General features: G+C 39.4%; 1 protein-coding gene and 1 long non-coding RNA gene across 2 annotated transcripts in view; both read right to left on the bottom strand.

The window, feature by feature from the left end:
• The window catches only part of GABRG3 (gamma-aminobutyric acid type A receptor subunit gamma3), a 572,166-nt gene that overhangs the window by 316,759 nt on the left and 236,051 nt on the right, over positions 1 to 19,356 (bottom strand). The gene's annotated exons all lie outside the window — the stretch shown is intronic.
• Positions 776 to 17,895, bottom strand: LOC309625550. Its single transcript, XR_014242589.1, has 2 exons — positions 15,854 to 17,895; positions 776 to 1,225 (listed from the first exon to the last, which is right to left on the bottom strand). It is a non-coding gene; the product is annotated as an uncharacterized lncRNA (long non-coding RNA).

Here is a 19,356-nt window from a genome sequence, read left to right as displayed (position 1 = left end):
CACTGCACTTTTTCTCCTTTAGCAGCGCAAGAGACCTAATGTCAGTGCTGGATTCACAAAACTTGCCCTGGGTCACACAACATGCTTGAGACATGGTTTACCTGGTCCATCAAAAAGATCCTCCTTGAATGTCTAGACCAATTACTGGACCACTGGAGCTACTGGGAAGTAGCTGCTGAACAAATTAGGATGGTGTACAGAATTTCCCTTGCTGCTTACAAGAACAGACTGTCTTCAAGTACGGAAGAACAGCCACTTAGGAAAATAGCCATTATCCATTCATTCAAAGAAGCTCTACCTGGCCACTCATCCTGTTACTCTCAAAGTTATTTAATGTTTTCCCTAATTAAGATCGGTTGTTAGTTTATTGTTTATTTGTATAGGAACACACACACACACATCTTAATCATATTTACCTAAACTAGTGGAATTTACAATGATAAAAAAGAATCATCTCTGCCTACATAGCAACTGATTATTTCTCGTCACTATAGTTAAAAACACACATTTATTTATCAGTATAGATTTTAGAATACAAATTTTTAGAGGAAATTACTGACTTTGCTTTGTGTGATGTCTGAAAGTCCCATTTTATCACTCATGGTGCTAATTGTTCTTATGACACTTTGGAAAATCGATTCTAATTTGGTGAACACCATTAATGAATCCCTGGAAATTTGTATCTTTTTTTAATCAGTTGAGGACCAGCCCTATGAGGTTCTGAAGCAAAACACAGACACTTCAGAAATGATCTCTATCTTAAGGAAGTTCTGAGTTTCTTACAGAGGAAATTGTTTTCCCATTGGCATCTACTTTGGAAAAAATGTTAAATTACACAATGTTGACTATGAGTGCAGGAGAATCTCTGTGGAGGGTGAGACCAACACGAGCAGAAGTCCAGGAAGGCTTCTTGGATCAGGGGCTTTGAGAGAGGGCTCTGGAACCAGGATAATTTGTACCTCTGGTTATTCTGAAGAAGACAATGCACAGTTGGAAGGGGGGGGGGGTGTTGAAAGAATAAGCCAGGCATGAGTGTGAATAAACCAGAGGCTAGTGTGGTAACCACCAGGGCTTCAGAAGATGGAGTGGACAGTGGGCATCTGGGTAGACAGGTGGGGTGTCACGTGGCACAGCCCACAGAAGCCAAGCAGAGGAGGTTAACGTTGAACTGAGCAGATGATCACTTTGCTGGTGGTCTTACACAGAAGGGTGGTACCAACAAAGACTGCTTCAGGGGCACCCCTCACAGAGAGCTGTAGAGGGGATGCCCTTTCAATACAGTGAGTGGGGGACTTCCCTGGTGGCACAATGGTTAAGAATCTGCCTGCCAATGCAGGGGACACGGGTTTGATCCCTGGTCCGGGAAGATCCCACATGTTGCGGAGAAACTCAGCCCGTGCACCACAACTACTGAGCCTGTGCTCTAGAGCCCACAAGCCACAACTACTGAAGCCTGAATGCCTAGAGCCTGTGCCCCACAGCAAGAGAAGCCACTGCAATGAGAAGCCCGGGCACCACAATGAAGAGTAGCCCTTGCTTGCCACAACTGGAGAAAGCCTGTGCGCAGCAACAAAGACCCAATGCAGTCAAAAAAAAAAACCATACAGTGAGGGGAAGGGATGGCAGCAAACTGAAACACCTCAAGGACAAGGGCTGCGGCATCTCTTGGATAAATCTGTACTTAGCACATGATACCTACTCTAATTTACATGTATATTTAAGCTGATGGCATACATTTGCAAATCTGGTCTCAGGCCAATCATTATGGTCACAGCCAAGGCCATTTCTTACATTAGCAATTCCCTAGGAATGAGATAAATGAGGTGTAAGACAATTTTTTCTGATGTCTATGGACAAGCTCAGAGATGTGAAATTGGCTTTTCCTTAGGTGATGGGAGGTAAGCAGTAAAGCATTTAATTTCAGGGAGGCCTTAAGAATTAGAACAAATGGCGTCATAATTCCCTTGGTTCATGAGTAACGTTGATTTTCTGCTCAAAGAAGTCCAGACGTTTGGTATTCTGTGAGAACTTTATAAACAACTGAGATGTATGGATCTTGTTGAAATGTGAAATCTGGTAAATGTGTAATATAAGATGAACCTAGGTATTTACATTGACAAAAATCATTTATCACGCTCAAGTTAACAGCTCCACTGCATTTGCAGCTTTAACAATTTGCTATCTAACTTTGCAGGTGGCAAATCCAAATAACTCATCAGGAATTTCCTGATAGAGAAAAACTCCATTGTCATAAGAATTAATAAAAAGCTCTCTCAGAGGGGTTTGTGTTTGGATTCCAGAAAGCAAATTATATTCTCAGAAACAGAGCAAATAGCCTTTGTTGATAGGAAAGCATTTCATTAGGAGTCTGTTCCAAGATGGGAAGGCAGTGAGAGGAGGAGAACTCACAGCTCAGAACCAAGACACAAGAGATCCACAGGTGCCCCAAGGGCCCCTTGTGCCTTGGCTACAGAAAGTGATCCCAGGCTCTGAAACTGAGGCCCAACATCCCCCCAGGGACAGGAGTTTCCATGAATAATAAATACTGAATGAGAAAAGGAGTCTGGCAATGGAAAACCTGGGAATTTGTAGGCATTGATTGGGGACACATGGTAAAAAAATTATGAACCCATTAGTTTAAAACATCTTAATTTCTCAACAGGCGTGCATCAAGGGTAGCATTTCCTGACAGAAAGCCAGTTTTATGTTAATATTAAAGCATGACCATATTCACTTTTCTGTTCTCTACTGATGGGCGAAGAAATCACAACTGCAATGAAAGTAGAAATAAAAAACAGAACGAAAATGAAAATTCACAAACATATAGAAATTAAACAACACTCTTAAATAAACATAGGTCAAAAGAGAAATCACAAGGGGAATTTGAAATATCTTAAGAGTAATGAAAATGAAAAAGTCACATACAAAAACTTACAGAATGCAGCAAAAGCTGGGTTAAGAGGGAATTAACAGTTGAAAATGCTTACATTAAAAAAGGAGAGGTGTTTCCCTGGTGGTGCAGTGGTTGAGAGTCTGCCTGCCAATGCAGGAGACATGGGTTCGAGCCCTGGTCTGGGAGGATCCCACATGCCACAGAGCAACTGGGCCCGTGCATCACAACTGCTGAGCCTGTGCTCTGGAGCCCGTGAGCCACGACTACTGAAGCCTGCGTGCCTAGAGCCTGTGCTCCACGACAGGAGAAGTCACCACAATGAGAGGCCTGTGCACTGCAACGAAGAGTGGCTCCCATTCGCTGCAACTGGAGAGGGCCTGTGCACAGCAGCGAAGACCCAACATAGCCAAAAATAAAATAAATAAAGAAATAAATTTATTAAATACAAAAAAAGAAGAAAGATTCCAAATCTACAACCTAACTTTACATTTTAAGAAACTAGTAAAATAAGAACAAACTAAACCCTAAGCTAGCAGAAGAAAGGAAATAAGAATTAGAACAGAGGTAAATGGAATAGAGAATAGAAAAATAAAGAAAATCAACAAAACCAGGAGTTGGTTCTTTGAAAAGATCAACAAAATTGACAAATCTTTAAGTTAAATTGACTAAGAAAAAAAATAAACTCAAATAACTAAAATAAAGAATGAAAGAGGGGACATTATGACCTAATGTTACCAAAATAAAAAGGATTATAAGAAAAAACTATGAAAAAGTGTACACCAACAAGTCAGATAACTAAAATGAAATGGAAAAATTCCAAGAAGTACATCCAATCAAGACTAAATAATGAAGAAATAGGAAATCTGAACAAATGTATAACTACTAAGGAGACTGAATCAATAATCTAAAACCTCCCAATAAAGAAAAGCCCAGGACCACATGACTTCACTGGTGAATTCTACCAAACACTTAATGAAGAATTAACATTAATCCTCCTCAGTCTTTTCCAAAAGAATTGAAGAGGAGGGAACACTTTCAAACTCATTCTATGAGGCCAGCATTATCCTGATAGCAAAAACAGACAAAGACATTAGAAGAAAAGAAAACTAGACACCAATATCCCTTATAAATATTGATACAAAAGTCCTCAATGACATATTATCAAACAAAATTCAACAGCATATTAAGAGGATTATACATCATGACCAAGTGGGATTTATTCCTGAACAGCAAGGATGGTTCAACATGTGAAAATCAATGCAATGAACTATATTAACAGAATGAAGAAAAAAAAGACATGATCTTTGCAACCGATTGAGAGAAAGCATTTGATAAAACTCAACACCCTTGCATGACAAAAACACTCAACAGACTAGGAATAGAAGGAAACAACCTAAACATAATAAAGGCCATATGTGAAAAGCCCACAGCTAATATTGTACTCAACAATGAATGACTAAAAGTTTTTTGTCTAAGATCAGGAACAAGACAAGGATGCCCAATTTACCACCTCTGTTCAATGCAGTACTGGCAGTCCTAGCCAGAGCAATTAGGAATAAAAAAGAAATTAAAAGGTAGCGAAATTTGAACAAAAAAAGTAAAATTATCTTTGTTCACAGATAATGTGAACATATATGTAGAAAACCCTAAAGATTACACACACACACACAATCTACTGGAACTATAAACAAATTCAGCAAAGCTACAGGATACAAAACCAATACTCCAAAATCAGCTGTGTTTCTATACACTAGCAGTGAACAATCCAAAAAGGAAATTAAGAAAATGACTCTATTTACAATAGTATCAAAAAGAATAAAATACTTGAAACTAAACCAAAGAGGCCAAAAAAAACAAAAACAAAAACAAAAACTTAGATACTGAAAACTACAAAATGTTGCTGTAAGAAATTAAAGAAAACACCAATAAGTGGAAAGACACTCCATGTTCATGGATTGAGAGACAATATTGTTAAGACATCAACATTACCTAAAGTTATCTACAGATTCAATGCAATCTCTATCAAATTCCCAACAATGTTTTTTTGCAGAAATAGAAAAAAAAAATCCTCAAATTCATATGGGATTTCAAAAGATCTCAAGTAGTCAAAACAATCTTGAGAAGAGGAAAGCTGGAGGTCTCACACTTCCTAATTTAAAAATTTACTACGAAGTCCAGTAATCAAAATAGTGCAGTACTAGTATAAAAACAGACGTATCGACCAGACAAATAGAAAAGATAGTCCCAAATAAACCCAGACATATATTGTCAGATGATTTTCAACAAGACTAACAAGACTATTAAATGGGGGAAAGGACAGTCTTTTCAATGAATGTTCGGAAAACTGGATCTCCACATGTCAAAGAATGAAGTCAGATACTTACCATGCACCATATACAAAAATAAACTCAACATTTATTAAAGACCTAAATGTAAGAGCTAAAACTATAAAACTCTGAGAAGAAAACATAGGGGAAAAGCTTCATGACATTGGATTTGGCAATGATTTCTTGGATATGACGCCACAGCACAGTCATTAAAAGAAAAAAATAGACAAATTGGACTCCATCAAAATTAAAACCGTTTGTGCAACAAAGGGAACTATAAACAGAGTGAAAAGTCAACCTACAGAATTGGGGGAAAGGTTTGCAAATCATACACTTGAGAAAGAAATATAATCCAGCATAAAAAATACAAACAGCCTGATTTAAAAGTGGGCAAATAATGTGAATAGATATTTCTCAAAGAAGATATATAAAGGGCCAATAAACACATGTAAAGATGCTCAACAGCACTAATCATAAAGGAACTGCAAAGAGACACCACTTCATACCCCCATAGGATGGCTTTAGTAAAAAAAAATATTTTTTAACAGAAAATAACAAGTGTTAGTGAGGATGTAAAGAAATTGGAATGTTTGTGCACTGCTGACGGGAATGTAAAATGGTGAAGTTGCCATGGAAGACAATATGATGGTTCCTCAAAAAGTTAAAAATGGAATTATCATATGATCCAACAATTACACTTCTGAGTATATACTCAAAAGAACTGAAAGCAGGGACTCAGATATATATTAGTGCACACATGTTCACAGCAGCATTATTCATAACAGTCAAAGATGGAACTAATTCAAGTAACCATTGACAGATAAATGGATAAATAAATGTGGTATCTGTCAATACATACAAAAGAATATTATTCAGCCTTAAAAAGAAAGGAATTTCTGACACATGGCACATATGAATCTTGAAGACAATATGCTAAGTGAAATAAGCCAGTCACGAAAGGACGAAGACTGTATGATTCCACTTATACGAGATACCTACAGCAGTCAAATTCATAGTGACAGAGTGTGGTTGCCAGGGTTTAGGGGCACAGAATTGGATGAATTATTGTTTAACGGGTACAGAATTTTAGTTTTAGAAGATGATAAAAATTCTTTGGATAGATGGTGGTAATTGTAGCATGATTTGAATGTACTCAATGACACTGAACTGTACACGTAGTTAAAATGATAAATTTTATATTATGTATATTTTAACACAAGTAAAAAAATGCCTCTCTCCTGAATTTTTTCAAACTCCTAATAGTGACTTAAGTTACTTTAATTTTAATTTTACTTAAATAGGTGGGAACTTAAAAGTAGATATAAATTCCATATCTTCTAATTCTCACACAGCTGTAAATTAAATTTTATAAACAAAGTACAAAACTCAAAATCAATTAAAAATATCAAATCAACCTCATTAAAATAATGAGATACATGGTACTGTTCCAGTGACAGTTAATTATAGCTGCTGTAGTCTCCTCCATTGGACATGGATAACACATACCATAATCATAATAAATCCGATTTAAAGGATGAAAGGGGAGTTTCCCTCTATACGTCACCAGATGTGTGTTAATGTCATTGTCTTTCATATCCAAGTCTCACCTGTTGTTTCTCTGTTCACAGTTTCTTATCCACAGATACACTCCTTAACTGGCCTCTACTGGACCAGCTCACAGGATGGAGCAGCCCCTCCATGCTCATCCCTGCCCTTCATCTGCCCACTAGCTGAGGGGTCTATTCTTAGTGACAGTTGTGTGCTATCCAAATAAGCCAAGGCCAAATTTTTATTGTTATCACATGTACTGTTATTTAAAATACACATGAAATATGAATTAGTAAAAAAATGGTTATTTCCTTGAAAACTAAGTTGACAACTTAGGGAAAAGTCCAATGATGGTGTCACTAAACAAACATTGCCTAAACTCATGTTGGCCAGGCGAGTGGAGAGGACTAGGGGTCTGGCACTCTGTGCACCAGTGTCTAAATTCTCACTCCACCTTAAAAGGTGAAGATTAACATGTATAGAAGAAGCTGTGAATAAAACTCTTAGAAGAAAACATACGCAGAACATAAATCGCAGCAAGATCTTTTTTGACTCACCTCCTAGAGTAATGAAAATAAAAACAAAAATAAACAAATGGGACCTAATGAAACTTAAAAGCTTTTGTACAGCAAAGGAGCCCATAAACAAGACGAAATGACAAGCCTCAGAATGGGAGAAAATATTTGCAAATGAAGCAACTGACAAAGGATTAATCTCCAAAATATACAAACAGCTCATGCAGCTCAATATCAAAAAAACAAACAACCCAATCAAAAAATGGGCAGAAGACCTAAACAGACATTTCTCCAAAGAAGACATTCAGATGGCCAACAAACACATGAAAAGATGCTCAATGTCACTAATTATTAGAGAAATGCAATCAAAACTACAATGAGATATCACCTCACACCAGTCAGAATGGCCATCATCACAAAATCTACAAACAATAAATGCTGGAGAGGGTGTGGAGAAAAGGGAACCCTCTTGCATTGTTGGTGGGAATGTAAATTGATGCAGCCACTATGGAGAACAGTATGGAGGTTCCTTAAAAACTAAAATAGAACTACCATGTGACCCAGCAATCCTACTACTGGGTATATATCCAGAGAAAACCATAATTCTAAAAGACACATGCACCCAAATGTTCATTGCAGCACTATTTACAATAGCCCAGACATGGAAACAACCTAAATGTCCATCAACAGAGGAATGGATAAAGAAGATGTGGTACATATATACAAATGGAATATTACTCAGCCATAAAAAGGAACGAAATAGGGTCATTTGTAGAGACGTGGATGGACCTAGAGACTGTCATACAGAGTGAAGTAAGTCAGAAAGAGAAGAACAAATGTCGTATATTAACGCATACATGTGGAATCTAGAAAAATGGTACAGATGAACTTATTTGCAAAGCAGAAGTAGAGACACAGACATAGAGAACAAGTGTATGGATACCAAGGGAAAAGGGCAGGGTGGGAGGAATTGGGAGATTGGGATTGACATATATACACTATTGATACTATGTATAAAATAGATAACTAATGAGAACCTACTGTATAGCACAGGGAACTCTACTCGATGCTCTGTGGTGACCTAAATGGGAAGGAAATCCAAAAAAGAGGGGATATGTGTACACGTATTGCTGATTCACTTTGTTGTACAGTAGAAACTAACACAACATTGTAGAGCAACTATACTCCAATAAAAACTAATTTAAAAAAAGAAGAAGCTGTGATGTCTGTAAAAAAAGAAATCACAAACTCTAACAAACCCTGATTCATGGACCAGCCTTGGTGCAGGATTCCCCTCCGGGGGCGGGGGGGATGGCCATGGTCTTCACCTCAGTGGCCTCAGTGGCCAACCCAGGTGTCTCCTACTGTTGCTCCTGGGTTACCAGGGCTGCCAACACCTCGCTCTCTGGGGACCAGGCTGCTGGAATCACACAGCTTGAGTGTTGCCTCCTAGATCAGAGGAAAAGTGAATCCTAAGGAGTCTCAAACTGACCATTAAATGTGAAAGTGATATCATTCTTGGTGTGAACTAGTACCCTGTCCCTAACCAACTATAGGGGTCTAGGAAACCAAATCCTACCGTGTACTGAGAAAGCGGGGGCAACAATATTTTATGAAAGGCAATCCAGTTACACAGTATTTGGCCTCCTCTCCTTCCTGCAAGAAAAATACTCGTCCCTCCATCACAGGGGGACAACCCACAGGCCTTTCTATTCATGGCATCCAGCTCAAAGCTCCAGCATTTCTGTGTAATGTGCAGGAGTCGCTCTGTCAAGACCCTGCTGCAGTTCTTCTCTATCCGGAGACTCAGAGCTAAAAGAACAAGTTACTTGTCTTGTCTCCAACCCACTGGGTAACTGCAATAAATGTGGGAAGGTGGCAATAAAGGTCCATGCCTGTGCCGTGAGGGCCGTCAGCTCTAGGAAGTGTCCGTGCTGGTCTCAGAGAGTGTCTCACCAATTCATTGTGCCAAGTGGCCTTGGGAATGAGCTTTCTTTTCTGTTATCTTCCTTGGGTCCTTCTGAATTAGACACTGGAGAATATCCCTCCATAAGGGCTGAGCAGATTTCTTAGTCTGGCTCATAGACATTTAATGGGTTGTTTTCAGTTGCAAACTTAGTTTGGGTTCATGTGTTCAGGTTTGTGTGTTGGTGTCTATTTTGGCAGTGTGACTCTGCTGAGATCCAGGAGGCTTATCCCAGCAGCTCGATGCCAGCAGCACGAGTCCACAGCTGTGCCGGGGCTTTTTCTTGACACACTGTTTATGTGTGTCCTGTTTCTTTGCCTCTCCCCCATGCCTTTAATCTCTTCTTTTTCTCCAGCATTTCCTCTCTGCTCTGGGTACTTTCGGTGTAGGTGCTTTGGCCTGTCATGCTCCAGTGGGAGGACCACATCTGTGGTTCTTTCTCTGGGCCTCCATGCCCTGTTGGAAGGTTTACTGGGTGCCAGTTTTAGCAGTGAGTGCAACGGCCACACTCTTGATTCGATGATGGCTGCCGGCTTATTGTAATCTGACTTTGTTCATCAAGATGAGTCTAGATTTTATCCTTTTGAGTTTGGAATTGAGAATTGCCTTTTCCCACCCATTTAAGTCCCTGAATTTGTGAATCCATTTAGTGTCTAATATTCCTGCTTGCGAACAACCATTTGTTTTGGGGGAATCATCTTTTTCTCTTAATGCCTTGTCAAATGCAATCAATATCAAGAAAGATGTACCACTGAAAATTTGTTTTCCAATCTGTCTCCTGGCCACGAGATCTGTAGGACCTTCTAAGTTGCTGCCTATCAAAACCAAACATTATATCACTGCCTAACACAGATGCTGTCAGCCCTGGAGAACGGCTCCCCTGCTACGCAGTCAGCCCCAAAATCAATGCTGCATATTTTAGGCTTTTGGTTATTATGTCATCCATTCCTAGTACCAATTTCTGATTCCATTATGATGGGCTATATTAAACTATCACAAAAGACAACCCCACAATTTCGGTGGCCTGGAGCAACAAACGTTCCTTCTCTTGCTCTGCAGTGTCCATAGCAGGTTGGTGGGCATAGTGCTGTGTCATCCTCATGCTGGACTTGCTTCACTAAGGGTCTGACTCACCCACAGGTGAGGGGAGAGAGAGCTCAGAAGGGCCTTGCACCAGCCATTCGATGCTCAGGTCTAGAACTGACACCCATTGCTTCTGTGGAAAATCCATGACCTTACCCATTACCAAGCCCCTCTGACCTCCCAGTTTTCTCATTTGTAAACTGGAACAATATTTACCTCTAGAATATCTGTGAGGCTTCAAAAGGATAATGTATGTAAAGTGTTTAGTAAAGAGAGTGTAAAATGAAAAACACTTTCCTCTCGCAACTTGCTGCCCACTGGTCTTCTGTTGTGCCCCTGGCTGCCGTAGCAGCATGAGGTTCTGCTTCTCCCAGTGGATTTAGCCTAAGAAGAAGCACCTTTCATTCCACTGTGATCAGTGACAACCGTCTCTAATCACCTCTGCTGCGTCACTTAGGAAGGTCCTTTCTTTTACTGTAACATGCCATTTTAAAGCTCCTAATACACATTATTATCTGCCTTCAATTCTATTAAGGGGTTTTCAACACAAAGCTGGATCTGGTGTTGCATTTGCTGTTGATGACATTCCCAAGCAGGCTCTGGGACACCTGAACACAATCCACATGGCCCAACCACGTGGGGAATGCAGGTCAGCTGCCGGTCACCATGTTTTACTTTGAGAGCCCGTCTCCTTCTCCGGAACAGAGCACTCCAGCTAACAACGCTATTTCTTTACCTATCTTTCATTGCACAACAGTGGTTGCTGAATCTATCCATCAGTGATAGATTTCAGGTTTTTTTTCCCTCAAAAAAAACCAAAAAAAGTCCTTTGGCATATAGTCACACTGAATCTCTTCGGGATGAAAAGAGGTAATATAATTAAATGAAGATGCTTTGGAAATGCAACTGGCAGTTGTCATTAAAAGCTAATGTCTAATGAACATTTGGGGGAAAACAAGCCCACAATGACTAGTAAGCAAGCCTTAAGAATCATATTGGAAGGAATTGAATTTTTTAGAAAGCAGTAGCTATAATTAGAGCAAAAATGTAATTATGAGGCATCAAACAGGTAGTCTCAACATTTCTGAAAGAGAAAAAGCAAAGGCAGGGCAAGCTTTCAACGTGTATTTTTTATCCCAGTGGAACTAGAACAGCTCCTCCAGGATCCTGCGAGTATGGAGAGAAGCTGGAGCCGCTGTGCCCAAGGCAAGGGGCTGGCACGCGTTGTGCTGAGCTCACTCAGAGACCCACAGCTGCTCCCACCAGAGGGTTTTCTGTGTCTCTCTCCACTCCTCTCCTCCCCTTCGAGAGCTGTTATCCAAAATGCGGTGTTTATTCACACACTGAAGGATGGATACACTGCCACATTTCTGGGAATGGTTTCCCTTTAATGAGAGACAAAACCAACAAAATCCATGGAAATTAATCAAGGATGACAGTTCAGCGATGACCATGGTCAAGGCTCTAGCACGGGCATTTCTCCCTCTGCTCCCCCATCACACCATAGAGCAATGCCATTTGTCTGGTCTATACGGAAAAATGATAGAGACAGGATAGCTCAGCCATGTTCAGCCTAGGCCACTGGGCTTTTGGTTTGGTTTAGTCCAATCTACAGTCAAAGCTCCATTTCCTTACCTGTTAAGTGGGTGAGACCTCACAGGGCTGCCATGAGAGCAGAAGATAAAGTGCCGGTGAACTAGACACAAATGGGATAAGTATGGTTTCTTACCACAGTTGTTTCAACGATCCCATTCTACAAGTTGTGTTTAACAGGTAAACCTTAGTTTTACAACAACCAAAACTATATATAACTATCTCATTAGAAATTTTCGACCTGGCAATTTATTCCCAGGCCCTAAGAAGATACAAACACAGGCCATTCCACTATGATTTTATGAGAGTCAAACTGCTCTAAAGGTTCCTCCTCACTGCTGCCCTCCAAATAATCCAGACAATCCAGATTTTAATTTAATCTGTATTTTAATTCACCCACTAAAACACAAGCTTCCCAGGCAGGTCTATGCTAGCAGAAAGGGATCCAGCCAAGTGGGTTTTAAGCAAACATCTGGTGGATGGATGGATAGATAGGATAAGATGGACGGATGGATGGATGCGTGGATGGATGGATGGATTGTAACCTCTTCAGTGATCTCAGTCACTCCACAGTGACCTTGCCTTCCTCTTATTCCTACATTCACTCTTTTGGGTCGTGTTCAAACTCTAAGTTATCATTTTTGTGGATGTATTTCTCCCCAACCAGACACTAAGCTGTTTGAGAGCAGAGGTTGGGTATAAGTTATCTTTATTTCTCCCACTGTACTAATCATTCAAGAGTACATGGATGGTGCTTAATAAATAATTGCTGTCTCACTGTAGGCTATGGCAAAGAAAATGTGCCAAGATGTTCAACCAGGCAAAAGATATTTGACATGTAAAAGGATGAAAATCCACCTTTTTTCATGAACACATTAGCATACCTATTTTATTCATTAGAATATTCCAACTCTCAATAAAATCTTCACTCACAAAGAAACAAAAAGGAAGATTTCATAGATGCCTTATTAGGCAAAATCAACATGTGGTGTTAAGATGGTTCTTAGAATTTTGGAAGGTAGAGAGACAGGAACTCCAAATTATCGCTGTGAGCCAGGCCCATCTGTGCCCAACATCTTATTAGAATTGGGCTAGACTGACATTTGGGACCACTCTGACACTACTGAAACAATTCCCCAGCTTTCTTTCAATGGTAAACATAGTCTTCCAAATACCAAAATGAATTATAAAGGGGGATGAATGAAACTACTTAGGTGCAGAAGGTATAGTGCTTCACTGAACTTCAAGCATAATCATCAGCTTATTATCTATTTTGTTTGACTGTATATCTCTTGCTAAACAGTCACCTCTTAGCACACAGGCTTATCGGCACTGTTGATGTAGGGCTGGGGGACCAGGCCAGTGGTATGTGCAGTGGCACCTTCTCCAGGGCACAGGTTGTCTGTACCTACACATGGTAGCAGAGGGTTACTCTGAAATGATGCTGCTTTGGCTTTCTCTTCCTTTTGCTTTCCATTTTTATTTTTATTTTTTTACCAAATTCAGAGCAGGGCCACACAAATAAATTAATTCCTCTACACACTCAATAATAATTTCTTAAAAATGCAGACACTGGCTTTGAATCCACTTCTAGCTGTGGGACTTCGAACAAGTTACCTTTCTGTGCCTCAGTTTCTTCATGTGGGAAAGAAGATAATAATAACAATATGTCTTATTTCACAGTGTTGTTCTAATAATCATATAGAGTACTGTATATGAAGCACTTAGTACAGTGTCTGGCACATAAACATTTTTATCTATATTATCTAGCCAAAGCAGATTTTATATACCATGCATCAGTAGTGAGATCAGACTGCCTGAGTTCATATCCTGCCTCAATTATTTTCTAGTTTTTGTGACCTTGGGCAAATTATATAACTTTTCTAAGTAAAGTGCTTAGAACAGTAGGCAGCACAGAATTTACCCCAGTGCCCAGTATTACCGTTGTGGTGGAAGGCTGGGCAGCTCCATGCTGGAGCTTCTACAAAAGCCTCTCTTAGTCACATTGGCTGCACAGCCCTGGGATCCCTGTAGCTGTCAATTGAATAAACTGGATGCCAGCTGCTCAAAGGAAAATTAGAGATGATGGAACAAGGATGGGTATTACCAAACGGAAACTGAGCTAGTCTCTAAGATTCTGACTCCCTGAAGCTGTGACGTGAAAATCTGAGTCCTCTCCAGAGGCAAAGGCATCAGTAGCCTATGAATGTCTGCTTTAAAGTGATCATAAATTCTCAAACACTAAACCAAAATGCAAGCTCCATTTTACTGCTGAGAAAGTTAAAAAGCTTCCAAAATAAGTAGACATTTAATTCCTTATATAGTTGACATCATAGAGCTGATGTTTGCAGTGTACCAGAGCCATAAGATACTCTGTAAGAATGCCATCCTCTTGTTGCTTATAAGAATTGGACTAAGTAGACACAATAAGGCAAGGGAGATTGGTTCAAGATGGTGGAGTAGAAGGACGTGCGCTCACTCCTTCTTGTGAGAGCACTGAAATCACAACTAACTGCTGAACAATGATCGACAGGAGGACACTGGAACTCACCAAAAAAGATACCCCACATCCAAAGACAAAGGAGAAGCCACAGTGAGATGGCAGGAGTGACGCAATCACAATAAAATCAAATCCCATAACCGCTGGGTGGGTGACTCACAAACTGGAGAACAATTATACCACAGAAGTCCACCCACTAGTGTGAGGGTTCTGAGCCCCACATCAGGCTTCCCAACCTGGGGGTCCAGCAACATGAGGAGGAATTCCCAGAGAATCAGACTTTGAAGGCTAGCGGGATTTCATTGCAGGACTTTGACAGGACCGGGGGAAACAGATACTCCACTCTTGGAGGGCACACACAAAGTAGTGTGCACATCAGGATCCAGGGGGAAGGAGCAGTGACCCCATAGGAGACTAAACCAGACACACCTGCTAGTGTTGAAAGGTCTCCTGCAGAGGCAGGGGGTGGCTGTGGCTCACCATGGGGACAAGGACACTGGCAGCAGAAGTTCTGGGAAGTACTCCTTGGTCTGAGCCCTCCTGGAGTCCACTGTTAGCCACACCAAAGAGCCTGTAGGCTCCAGTGCTGGGTCGCCTCAGGCAAAACAAGCAACAGAGAGGGAATTCAGCCCCACCCATCAGCAGACAAGTGGATTAAAGTTTTACTGAGCTCTGCCCACCAGAGCAACAGCCAGCTCTACCCACCACCAGTCACTCCCATCAGGAAGCTTGCACAAACCTCTTAGATAGCCTCATCCACCATAGGGCAGACAGCAGAAGCAAGAAGAACTACAATCCTGCAGCCTGTGGAACGAAAACAACATTCACGGAAAGATAGACAAAATGAAAAGGCAGAGGACTATGTACCAGATGAAGGAACAAGGTAAAACCCCAGAAAAACAATTAAATGAAGTGGAGATAAGCAACCTTACAGAAAAAGAATTCAGAATAATGATAGTGAGGATGATCCAGGACCTCAGAAAAAGAATGGAGGCAAAGATTGAGAAGATGCAAGAAATGTTAACAAAGACCTAGAAGAATTAAAGAACAAACAAACAAAGATGAACCATACAATAACTGAAATGAAAAATACACTAGAAGGAATCATTAGCAGAATAACTGAGGCAGAAGAATGGATAAGTGACCTGGAAGACAGAATGGTGGAATTCACTGCCATGGAACAGAATAAAGAAAAAAGAATGAAAACAAATGAAGACAGCATAAGACACCTCTGGGACAATATTAAATGCAACAACATTCACATTATAGGGGTCCCAGAAGGAGAAGGGAGAGAGAAAGGACCTGAGAAAATATTTGAAGAGCTTATAGTTGAAAACTTCCCTAACATGGGAAAGGAAATAGCCACCCAAGTCCAGGAAGCGCAGAGAGTTCCAGGCAGGAAAAACCCAAGGAGAACAATGCTGAGACACATAGTAATCAAATTGATAAAAAGTAAAAACAAAGAAAAATTATTAAAAGCAACAAGGGAAAAACAACAAATAACACACAAGGGAACTCCCATAAGGTTAACAGCTGATGTCTCAGCAGAAACTCTATAAGCCAGAAGGGAGTGGCATGATCTATTTAAAGTGATGAAAGGGAAGAACCTACAACCAAGATTACTCTACCGGGCAAGGAGCTCATTCAGATTTGACAGAGAAATCAAAAGCTTTACAGACAAGCAAAAGCTAAGAGAATACAGCACCACCAAACCAGCTCTACAACAAATGCTAAAGGAACGTCTCTAAGTGGGAAACACAAGAGAAGAAAAGGACCTAAAAAACAAACCAAAAACAAAGCAGTGGTAATAGGAACATACATATTGATAATTACCTTAAATATGAATGGATTAAACACTTCAACCAAAAGACACAGTCTGACTGAATGGATACAAAAACAAGACCCGTATATATGCTGTCTACAAGAGACCCACTTCATTTCTAGAGACACATACAGACTGAAAGTGTTGGGATGGAAACAGATATTCCATGCAAATGGAAATCAAAAGAAAGCTGGAGTAGCAATTTTCATATCAGACAAAATAGACTTTAAAATAAAGACTCTTACAAAAGACAAAGAGCGACACTACATAATGATCAAGGGATCAATCCAAGATATAATAATTATAAATACATATGCACCTGACATAGGAGCACCTCAATACATAACTCAAATGCTAACAGCTATAAAAAAGGAAATCAACAGTAACACAATAATAGTGGGGGACTTTAACACCTCTCTTACACCACTGGACAGATCATCCAGAGAGAAAATTAATAAGGAAGCAAAAGCTTTAAATGACACAACAGACCAGATAGATTTAATTGATATTTATAGGACATTCCATTCAAAAACAGCAAATTACACTTTCTTCTCAAGTGCACATGGAACATACTCCGGGACAGATCACATCTTGGGTCACATATCAAGCCTCGGTGAATTTAAGAAAGTTGAAATCATACCAACCATCTTTTCTGACCACAATGCTATGAGATTAGAAATAAATTACAGGGAAAAAACTGCAAAGAACACAAACACATGGAGGCTAAACTACACGTTACTAAATAACCAAGAGATCACTGAAGAAATCAAAGAGGAAATAAAAAAATACCTAGAGAAAAATGACAATGAAAACACAGTGATCCAAAACCTATGGGATGCATCAAAAGCAGTTCTAAGAGGGAAGTTTATAGCAATACAATCTACCTCAAGAAACAAGAAAAATCTCAAATAAACAACCTAACCTTACACCTAAAGGAAGTAGAGAAAGAAGGACAAACAAAACCCTAAGTTAATAGAAGGAAAGAAATCATAAAGGTCAGAGCAGAAATAAATGAACTAGAAACAAAGAGAACATTAGCAAATATCAATAAAACTAAAATCTGGTTCTTTGATAAGATAAACAAAACTGATAAACCTTTAGCCAGAATCATCAAGAAAAAGAGGGAGAGGACTCAAATCAGTAAAATTAGAAATGAAAAAGGAGAAGTTACAACAGACACCACAGAAATACAAAGCATCCTAAGAGACCACTACAAGCAACTCTATGCCAATAAAATGGACAACCTGGAAGAAATGGACAAATTCTTACAAAGGTATAACCTTCCAAGACAGAACTAGGAAGATATAGAAAATATGTACAGACCAATCACAAGTAATGAAATTCAAACTGTGATTAAAAATCTTCCAACAAACAAAAGTCCAGGACCAGATGGCTTCACAGGTGAATTCCATCAAATATTTAGAGAAGAGCTAACACCCATCCTTCTCAAACTCTTCCAAAAAATTGTAGAGGAAGGAACACTCCCAAACTCATTCTACGAGGCCACCATCACCCTGATACCAAAACCAGACAAAGACACTACAAAAAAAGAAAATTACAGACCAATATCACTGATGAATATAGATGCAAAAATCCTCAACAAAATACTAGCAAACAGAATCCAACAACACATTAAAAGGATCATACACCATGATCAAGTGGGATTTATCCCAGGGATGCAAGCATATATCTTCAATATATGCAAATCAATCAATGTGATACACCATATTAACAAATTGAAGAATAAAAACTATATGATCATCTCAATAGTTGCAGAAAAAGATTTTAACAAAATTCAACACTTATTTATGATAAAAACTCTCCAGAAAGTGGACATAGAGGGAACCTACCTCAACATAATAAAGGCCATATATGACAAACCCACAGCAAACATCATTCTCAACGGTGAAAAACTGAAAGCATTTCCTCTAAGATCAGGAATGAGACAAGGATGTCCACTCTCACCACTATTATTCAACATAGTTCTGGAAGTCCTAGCCACAGCAATCAGAGTAGAAAAAGAAATAAAAGGAATACAAATTGGAAAAGAAGAAGTAAAACTGTCACTGTTTGCAGATGACATGATACTATACATAGAGAATCCTAAAACTGCCACCAGAAAACTGCTAGAGCTAATTAATGAATATGGTAAAGTTGCAGGATACAAAATTAATGCACAGAAATCTCTTGCATTCCTATACACTAATGATGAAAAATCTGAAAGAGAAATTATGGAAACACTCCCATTTACCATTGCAACAAAAAGAATAAAATACCTAGGAATAAACCTACCTAGGGAGACAAAATACCTGTATGCAGAAAACTATAAGACACTGATGAAAGAAATTAAAGATGATACAAACAGATGGAGAGATATACCATGTTCTTGGATTGGAAGAATCAACATTGTGAAAATGACTATACTACCCAAAGCAATCTACAGATTCAATGCAATCCCTATCAAATTACCAATGGCATTTTTTACGGAGCTAGAACAAATCATCTTAAAATTTGTATGGAGACACAAAAGACCCCGAATAGCCAAAGCAGTCTTGAGGGAAAAAAACGGAGCTGGAGGAATCAGACTCCCTGACTTCAGACTATACTACAAAGCTACAGTAATCAAGACAATATGGTACTGGCACAAAAACAGAAACATAGATCAATGGAACAAGATAGAAAGCCCAGAGAAAAACCCACGCACCTATGGTCAACTAATCTATGACAAAGGAGGCAAAGATATACAATGGAGAAAAGACAGTCTCTTCAATAAGTGGTGCTGGGAAAACTTGACAGCTACATGTAAAAGAAAGAAATTAGAATACTCCCTAACACCATACACAAAAATAAACTCAAAATAAATTAGAGACCTAAATGTAAGACTGGACACTATAAAACTCTTAGAGGAAAACATAGGAAGAACACTCTTTGACATAAATCACAGCAAGATCTTTTTTGATCCATCTCCTAGAGTAATGGAAATAAAAACAAAAATAAACAAGTGGGACCTAATGAAACTTCAAAGCTTTTGCACAGCAAAGGAAACCATAAACAAGACGAAAAGACAACCCTCAGAATGGGAGAAAATATTTGCAAATGAATCAATGGA

The sequence above is a fragment of the Balaenoptera borealis genome, assembly GCF_965194805.1.
Source record: "Balaenoptera borealis genome assembly, chromosome: 3".
In the NCBI taxonomy this organism is placed as follows: domain Eukaryota; kingdom Metazoa; phylum Chordata; class Mammalia; order Artiodactyla; family Balaenopteridae; genus Balaenoptera; species Balaenoptera borealis.
The sequence above is the reverse complement of the archived record's forward strand: the minus strand, read 5'-3'. Positions and strand labels throughout refer to the sequence as shown.